The sequence below is a fragment of the Mesocricetus auratus genome, unplaced genomic scaffold (genome assembly GCF_017639785.1).
Source record: "Mesocricetus auratus isolate SY011 unplaced genomic scaffold, BCM_Maur_2.0 Super-Scaffold_100028, whole genome shotgun sequence".
Classification (NCBI taxonomy): domain Eukaryota; kingdom Metazoa; phylum Chordata; class Mammalia; order Rodentia; family Cricetidae; genus Mesocricetus; species Mesocricetus auratus.
This window is the reverse complement of record NW_024429209.1, coordinates 19,642,126-19,651,870: the sequence shown is the minus strand read 5'-3', so window position 1 is coordinate 19,651,870 and position 9,745 is coordinate 19,642,126.

Below are 9,745 nucleotides of genomic sequence, written 5' to 3'. Positions count from 1 at the left end.
TAAATGACCCAGGCAGGCCTTGAACTTAGGATCTCACTAAATGACCCAGACAGGCCTTGAACTTAGGCTCCTCTTATCCTGGCTCCATTGCATCGGCAACCATAGGCCTACGCCACCAGCACAGATGTGATACCTCGCTTCTCAAGGAAGAGGGTGTTTCCTGGCAGAGAGACACTTGCAGCCCTGCCGCCGACCTTGGACAGCTGCCTCTCACCTCCCCACACAGGCTGCCCTAGTCACTTTGAACCTGGGACCTTGCCACAAGGGGCCAAAGCAAATGGTGCTGTAAATGCAGGGTGTGATGGCCTTCTCTCTGGGAAAGGCCACTTGGAGGTGGCCTCCCAAGGGGCCAGCCCCCTCTTTGGGGCCAGCCCCCTCTTTGGAGTCACCCTACACCCACAGCACTCACACGGAGCCCTCACTGCACCGGCTTAGAAGTTGGGGTAACAAGTGAACCCACAAGGGCTAAGGCGGCAGACAAGTGATCCGATACAGGGTACCCTAAGGGGAAAGAAAGATGAAGGGATCCCAAGTCAGTGGCGAGTGAGCAGCTGCTTGAATGAGAGCAACACTCCAGCAGAGGCAAAGGGCGCCGAGTGGGAGGAAGCTGCAATCCCTATTACTTAAGACGGCAGAGGGGAGGAAATCAGGTCGTCTAGGTGGTGTCTGGGTCCTGGCCCTCAAGCCCCAGGCATGGGGTAGGGACGTCACTTAAACCCTCAGGGGCAGAGTGCAGGGGCCATGGAGCTGAAGCCTGGCTCTCTTTGGGTCACCTGGAGGTGTTGAATGAAAGAGAACCTTGTGTGCCTCCCAGACAACCCAGACAACGTCAGTCGAGCCTGATTTGTTTCTCAGCAGGGAAAAGGTGACCTTCTTGTCTGTGGTCAAGAGGTAATGGAGCTGCTGGCTGCTTGGTCAGGGTTGGGGTGAGGAGAGAGAAAGACAGAGTTCTCAACAGAGTCTGGGACAGGAGGTTTCATTTTGTCTGTGTTCTTGACGATTTCTGTTCTCTGTTCTCAGAAGGATAAAGTGTGTGTGTGTGTGTGTGTGTACATGTGTGTCTCTGTGTGTACATGTGTGTCTGTGTGTGTCTGTGTGTACATGTGTGTCTGTGTGTGTGTCTGTGTGTACATGTGTGTCTCTGTGTGTGTCTGTGTGTACATGTGTGTCTCTGTGTGTGTGTCTGTGTGTATGTGTGCACTCGGAAGTCCCTTTTGATCTGGGTCTCACAATTAGTTTATGGCTGTTCCTCTCACAATCTGGTGACCCAGGGTCCTGGACACTGAAAAAGAAAACATTTTTATAGACGCTCAGCTGAAGCCCAGGGTGTGAGTGGGAGATGGGGGGGGGGATGGCGGAACAGCCAAGCAAAGGAATACTCCTGAGCAGTAGGAGGCTACAGACACATGACCCTCACTTGGGCCTCACAGGGAGGATCTGAGCAGACACACGGGGAGCTGTCTGTGAAGTTCACGGGCAAGAGAAATGTCCACAAGGGGAAGAACTCAGAATTCAGAATCTTGGTTCCTGGTGCCTCAGCATCAGGGTAGGAGTCCCTGGAACTTTCTGGACAGTGGACATGTCCTGGGCCTTGACCTGCCTGCAGGCTCTAGAGTTGTTCACTGTATTCCTGTTCTGTCACAACAAAAGCTAAAGTGGAGAAGGAACCAGACACAGATGGCATCTGGGGGACCGTCCCGTGAACCAGGATTCCCTCTTAACCTGCAGCCACGAGGACCAAGGCATTGTGCTCTGGTGGCCTCTCTGAGCCCATAGGAAGCAGCCTTCACCCTGCCATCCTGCATAGCACTGCTTTTGGAAGGGCTCTGAGCACCACTGTCACCGTTTTAAAGTCCTTCCTTCCTTTCTGGATGAGGCCTCGTGTCACCCAGGCTGACATCAAACTCACTGTGTATCCAGGAATGCCCTGGAACTCCTGCCCCTCCTGCCTCCACCTCCTGAGCACTGGGATTGCGGGTGTGAGCCACCATGCCCTTTATGTCGTGCTGTGGTTAGAACCCATGGCTCTGTACATGCTAGGTGAACGCCCTGTCAACAGAGTCACACCCTAGCCTCAAACCCTTCGATTTTCTGAACAGAGCCCACATTGTTTTTAGTTTACTTAGCTCTACAAATATGATGTTGAGCTAGGCCCTCGGTTTCCAGACTGTTCTGTGGAAGCTTCTGCCTCTAGGAGTTCTTCAAAGTTACCGAAGCTACGAAGCAGGCCTAGCTCGCTCCAGCTAAGGAAAACTGCTGCTGAATAATCGTCTTGTACACTGTGGAAGATTTGTCACTCCAACTGGTTTAATAAAATGTTGACTGGTCAGTAGTCAGAAGTGGGGGGGTGGGGGACAAACTAAGGATGATGGGAAGGAGAAGGGCAGAGTGAGAGAAGACGTGTTAGAGCACTGGGAAAGCCACAAGTCACGTGACAATACATAGATGAAAGGGTTAATTTAAATGTAAGAGTCAGCTAGTAACAAGCCTGAGCTATTGGCCAAGCATTTGCAGTTTATATTCAGCCTCTGGGTCAGTTTTTTGGGAACCAGGCAATTGGGACAGGAAACTTCTGCCTACAGAAAACCTTGGTTGGTTTTTGTTGTTGTTGTTGTTTTTTCGAGACACGGTTTCTCTGTATTGTTTTGGAGGCCTCAAGCTCACAGAGATCCTCCTGCTTCTGCCTCCTGAGAGCTGGGATTAAAGGCTAAAGGCGTACACAACCTTCCCCCTGCTCAAAACCTGCTGCCTCCAGAAGAAAGACAGGCAGCCATTAGGGAATACCTGCTGTGTGCTGGCACGCCCCTATGCCCCCAATCAACCCACGAGGGCAAAACCAAGACCCTCATATTGCCAAGGAAAACCTGAGGCTCAGCAGGCCCTATTAGCCTGACCAGCTGACTGGCGGAGTGTCTGTTGCCAGCTACAGTTCTTACATTTTTAAGCCGGAGCCCATGGGACATCAGGGCCCAGTGGGAAGTTGTCTGGAGGCTTGGGACTCCGTAGCCCAATGGACATTCTGGAATTGCAGGTCTAGACAGAGGACAAGGTGACAGACTCAAGACAGTCCCAGCCTGCAACTGCAGAGGTGCCTGTACCCCAGTGTAGGCTTTTTCCCTAGGTACACGAGGTGACAGACATAGCCAGAGGCACTCAAGACAGATGAATGAGGACTGTTTGGAGAAACAGGAAGGGTCTGGGCAGTGACAGATTATTGGGAAAAGCTAAAAAAAATTTTTTTAAAAACAATCTCACTGTGTAGACCTGGTTAGCCTGGATCAGGCTGGCCTCAAACTCACAGAGATTCATCTGCCTCTGCCTGCTAAATCCTGGGATCAAAGGCGTGCGCCACCACACCCAGCCTGGAAAGAGATTTCGTAAAATCCTTCAGGCGATAGGCAAAGCACTTGTGTAGACCGTCTCTGTCCCATCACCAGTGGGGACTGCCAGCCCCCTGGGGGGGAGAGACAGGACGTGTGCCAGCCATGCGTCCACTCTAGTCCACACAAGCCTGGCTCTGTGGAAGGTCTGATTGCGGGAGGAGCAGCCCAGGGGCAGACCGTCTGTTCACACTCCCTGAGCAGAACCGGGCAGTTCCAAACAGCTGCTCTCCTGTCTCAGCAGCTCAAGCTGGTTTGTTAGGACTTTTCCCAGGGCCCTAAAAAAAAAAAAGAAGATGGAGAGCAATACCGTGGTCGAGGATACCAGCCTGTCATCCTAGCACGAAGGAGGCTGAGGCAGGAGGATCACAATTTCAAGGCTGGCTAGAACTACACACAAGAAGGTGCTTGGTGAAAAACCAAAGCCATTTCCTGATCCTCAGAAAACCTGGCTAATAGAAACAGGCTCGGTCAGGCTGAGTCATCTGGCTAGGATCCTAAGCCATTGGGGGGGGGCGGGTGGCACCCACACTCAGGAAGGGAACAAAGCCCACAGCCGCCTAGGGTTGCCCCTGCTGTCATGTGATTTTAGAGCTCATGCCTGCAGCTCATCTCTTGCTCCATTGGTCCAGGCTACCAGAGCTCATGTCCAATTGAATTGGCTTCTATCGGAACTGGAACTTGGGATTGGTCCTTCCCATGTGATGTCACTGGTGTCTGGCGGCCCCCAACCTTGTTAGTGTCTTCACTCCTGTTAAAGTTTTTATGTGCTGTGTCCTGGGATTCCTGGTCATGGTCGTGTCCCCCTCCCCCCTCCCCGCCCTTCACGCATTAGAATTACAGGCCAGCACCACCATGCTGCGTTCATGCATTACTGGGGACTAAGGCTAGGGATGTGCATTCGAGAACTCTACCACATTTTTTATTCACGTTTATAAAGACAGTGTCTTATCATGCAGCCCTGAAACTCACTTTGTAGACCTGGCTGGCCTCAAACTTACTAAGATCCACCTGCCTCTGCCTCCTGAGTGCTGGGATTAAAGGTGTGCGCCGCCGCCGCCACCGCCGCCGCCACCACCACCACCACCGCCGCCGCCACCACCACCACCACCACCACCACCAGCCTCCTCTGCCACTTTGTAATTATTTGCAGTAGGAAACAGAGCAAACACAACAACGTTTGCAAGACTTAATTCTGATCAGCTGCATTATTTTTTTTCAAATTCCCTTTTGTTTTGCTTGTGCCGGGGTCTTGTGTATCCCAGGCTGGCACGGGACTTGCTGTGTAGTGGAGACGGGACCACAAGTGTGCACCGCCACACCCGGCCAGCGGCTTTATCTTTGACTCTCTTCATTCAACTATTGCCTACCCCACCCCATTTTTTGAATTTTGTTTCTTTTTTACAAACGAATAAAATCAGCACTCCTGTCTTCTGAGGTAGACGTTGACGCCGGAGTTAGGGCCTGGTCTACGTTGCTGTTTCTGGACGAGGGGGGTGGTTTGAAGCAGGAACTCACTTGGTAGAGCAGGCAGACCTAGTACTCTCCGTAGGTCTGGCTTACCTCTGACTTGCTACAATCCCCCTGCCTCCACCTGGCAAGAACATGGGTAGCTGGCATGTTGGGGCAGGCCTGGCCGCACGGTGCTTCCTCCCCTTCCTCTGTCGAGCCGCTATTTAATTTACTGAGCTGTCTTGTGTTGCAGCACCGCCGGAAGACTCGTGGGCAGCAGGGGACAAAAGCCAAACAGAGTTGCTGGCTGGCCTCTAGTTCGTAACGCAGCGCCGAGTTCTTTGTGAGACCGGAGTCTGGACTTTCTCTCCCCAAACCCTGCAATGGCCGAGGGCAGTATCCCGTTGCAGGAGGCTCGTGCTGCAGATTTGAGGACTGACGGGTCTCTCCAGCCTGGCTGCAGTGCCTGGCATGTCAACCTAGCACCACACACTGGGGAGGAAGGGGCTGGTGGGCTGCTGTGGTACCAGATTCCTCTGGCGTTCTGAGGGCCTTGGGAACAATAAAGCGGCTATTCCTGGGACCAGATACTAAGGACAGGCAGGGACAGCCAGCTGGGACTAAAGACACAGAACAAATCAAATGCAGGAAAGAGTCTCCAGAGGGACAGGGGCTGCGTGCGGCCTGTGTGGGGCTGCGAGTCTCGGAGACTGTACTCCAGAGCTGCTCCCAGTCAGACCTCCCTACGCCCGTCAGGTCCCTACTGGATCCTAACAATGGCCCTGCCAAGTAGTTACATTTCAGAGCCCATTTGAGAGAGGAAACTGAGGCCTGACATCTCCAAATAAGGACACACTGTCGGCAGTAGTAACAGATACTTATGTAACCTCGCAGTTCCGGAAACTGAGAATCAAAGTCTGGGAAACAAGCCCACGAGCGAGCGTGTGAGCCCCTCAAAGGGTGAACTCTGCTGGGGGCAGAGCCTGGCTTGCTACTGTCGTGTGCACCCTGAGCCCGGCACAGAGCCTGGTATACGGTACAGCCTCACCTCATGCTTTGTGGCTGGTGGCCCCTGGGCACACTCAAGCCCTTCCCAACAGCCATCCAGAGTGTCAAGCCCCTACCTTGACCTTGAGCCCTGCAGGCCACAACCCTAGCATGCAAGAGACTAGGGCAGGAGGATCAAGACTTTGAGACCAGCCTGAAGACTCTGTCTCAAACAAAACAAGGGAGGGGGGAGGGGGAGGAGGAGGGGGAGGGAAGACCAAAGCCATTCACACAGGTAAGAGTCACCAGTATTACAGTATTTTTCTTGACAATGGACACAAGTGTTTCTGCAGGTATCTCTGCCCCATGAAATCAGCGTGGGGACAATTCTTTTGGGGGAGTGATTTGAACGCAGGTGGAATATCTGGAATCTTCCAGCCGGCCTCAGGCTCACCCTGCTACAAAGGTATAGACCCTAGGCTGGGGACACAGTGCCCAGAGAACTAGCTCACTGTGGGACCCGGGAGAATATTTATGGGATTACAAGAAGTGAGAGACAGTTAGCCCCGCCCCCCCAAGGCCCCAATAAACATTAAGTAAAACAGGACTGGAGGAAGTCCAGAGAGGCTAAGCAGGGCTGGATGCATGCTGGGAATGACCTGGGGGACTTGCCTCTGCTAGGACTTTCAAAGGTCATAAGCCAGGAGAAGAGGTGTGTAGGTGTGTCACCCAACCACCCAGGGCTGCCTGGGACTGCTTCTCCTGAAGGCAGCTCTGGTTCCCCCCACCCCCACCCCCAAGGGAGTGGTGGCCAGAGGTGAGGGGGCAGGGCCAGCCCCAGGGAGTAGTCTCAAAGCAGGTCCTTTGTTGATTGAGCCATGACTTTTCAGTGTCCAACCACAGGCAGCCTTCACAGGTCATCGTGAAGACACTGCCAGCCTCCACCAGCCCCAGGCAAAACCCACGCTGTCTCCCACTCATCCTCCTCCGCCTGCCAGCTTGGACCTGGCATCGGCACAAGGTTGGCCGCAGGAATTTCGAGGGCCCTTGCTCAAAAATTATTAATGATCATACAGTTTGAGACAACACTAAACACACCGCAGGGAGCTGAGCCCGAGGCCTTTGGGGTGAGCCTGGGGTCTAGGGAGGGTGCGTGTGGAGCTTGGAGAGCGAGCCTGACCCCCGGCCCGTGTCACGCTGTGGCTGAGAGCAAAGCCAAGCCCCCTACAGTCAGGACAAGCCCATTTCTCTCTGAATGTTCCTCTGGAGCAGGTCCAGCCCAGGAGTAGGGCACAGGGCCACGCCGTCTGGAGTCCCCGAAAGGCCTGTCCCAGCAGTTGCCTGGGGACACAGACACATTTCACAATCTCGTGACCAAAGCTGGGTTGGGAAATAGATCTCAAACTCCCGACTTTCTTCGACCAACAGGGCCCTCAGCTCCCAAACCACCCAGGGCTTCAGCACTTGCTGCCCCCCCTGTCAATCATACCCAGCGCCCGCCTTCCCAGAAAGGCTGCCCCAACCTCCGGGCCACAGCCCTTCTGCCGTCTGATCTCCCGGGGCGGGGCTTCTCTCCGAGTTATCACCTGATTCGTGTTCACACACGGACAGTGGGGCCTGTCCCCTCCAAGAATATTCCCCTCAGGAGGGCCATGTCCCAGGACGGGCTGGGTCCCACCTGGCCTTCAGAGTGAGAAAACCTCTCCACATGTGAACCCCTTGTTCTGGGCTTTGGCCCCAGCTTAGCTCCCGTGTCTGAGGTCCCGGCCTGTCTCGCTTTTCAGCCCTATGCCAGTGGGCTGCACAGAGCCCAGCGCAGAGTAGGAGGGCAGTTATTTGTCTGACGAACAAATAAGCCAGCCAGGCATGACGCATGGTACAGTTACTTGTGAGTCTGAGGCAGGAGGATTGCAGGGTTCCATGCCAGCCAGGACAATGTAGACCACGTCTATAAGTAAACAAGTAAGTAAAGAAATAAATAATTAAGAAGGGCATGGGTGTGGCTCAGGTGTCGCACCTGCCTAGCTAGCATGGAAAGGCTCTAGAGTCAACCCCAGGTACTCGACAAAGGGAAAGGAACCAAAGCTGAGGGGAAGAGGGAGGAAGGGAGGAGGGAGGGAGGGAGGGAGGGAGGGAGGAGTGAAAGAGGGAAGAAGGAGGAGAGGGAGGGAGGGAGGGGGAGGGAGGAGGGAGGGGGAGGGGTCTCCCTCAGCTTGGTGGTGAAGAGCACACCACTCCTGGCAGTATGTGCCCACCGCGACAGCAGGCCCTGCCTCTCATAGGCAAGCTTCAGCAGGGTCAGCAAAGAGGAAAAACCACAGCCATCCAGGTAACTGTGATCACTGACCGAAATACACACGTTGCTGTAGGTGTGACACCGTGTGGGATATATTCCTCCTGCACGCGCCTTACCTGAAGTACACACTTAACCACCTGTCCTGGATCTTCCCTGGCAGCTCTCACACCCGAAGGCTACCATGAATGCTGGTGGCCAGCGTTCCTTCCAGAGAAGTTCTGCCCTCCTCTGCTGTCTGCCTTAGCCAGGGGGCTGCCCACAAGCAAGTTGTCAGTCTGTTGGCCTGTAAAATGGACTTCAGTGACAGCCGTCTCCTCTCTTCCCTAGGGGTGGCCAGAGGGTTCGAGAAGCAATAATTGCCACGCCCTCTACCCACCCACACTCTCAAGGCTCCGAATTCCTCCCCCATTAGGATCTTGCCACATGTTGGTGCCATCAATGGCCCCATTTTATAGATGGGGAAACCAAAGTCAGAGAGGTGAAGACACTCGACCGAGTTCACACAGCCATGCCCACTCAGTCTTTTTTTTTTTTTTTTTTTTTGGTTTTTTGAGGCAGGGTTTCTCTGTGGCTTTGGAGGCTGTCCTGGAACTCGCTTGGTAGTCCAGGTTGGTCTCGAACTCACAGAGATCCGCCTGCCTCTGCCTCCCGAGTGCTGGGATTAAAGGTGTGCGCCACCAACGCCCGGCTAGATCAATGGGAGCTTTTCAGTTTACTGAATTAATTGGTTATTTTTACCAGCTGCCATTCAGCCTCCGCGTGTAAAAGCTACCTCGTGGACTGGAGAGATGGCTCAGGGGTTCAGAGCACACACCAGTCTTCTAGAAGACCTGAGTCAGGCTTCCAGACCCATGTCAAACAGCTCACCACTGCCTGCAACTCCAGACTCCCCAGGTGCCCACATACACTTGGCATAAAAGCCAGTGAGGTGACTCAGTGGGCAGGAACTGGCTGCCAAGTCTGAGGACCTGGGTTCAATTCCTGGGACCCACATGGAAGGATAACCAACTCTGGCAAGTCATTCTCTGATGTCCACATGAGTGTTACACACACACATACACACATACACACACACACACACACACACACACACACACGTAGGTAAACATTAGATTACAAACAGCCTTATTTCCCAGGGATGGACACGCTGGGTCCCCTGCAAGAAGACCTCTGCAGAACAGGAGGCCACTGCTGGGATACTTTGCCAAGATCCCCAGCTCCAGGGGAGTTTGTTGACTGAATTACCGAAAGGAGGGCAGAGCTAGCAGTCTCCACTGAGTTAGTAAAGAATGTTTTTTTTCTTTCTATAAAAGCGAGCCTGCCAATGACCAATATTTCACAACACCCCCCACACACACACCTTGTAGAAACTTTTATGAAAAGGAATCCAAATCTTTAAATTCCTTCAATTTATATTAAAAAATCTATGTAAACCCCCCCACCTTTTGTTTCAAAAAGTCCCCCCTTCCCCCAACTTTAAGGCCTTGGAGCAACAGATCCCGGTTACTTTCCTTGATTTCCCTGGTCAAGATTCTTTTAAAACCAGCCAATCTTGAAAGACTGAGGTTGGACCCCGCCTATGGGGCAATGATACAGTTGCCCCCTGTGTTAGAATAAGAAAACAAGTGAA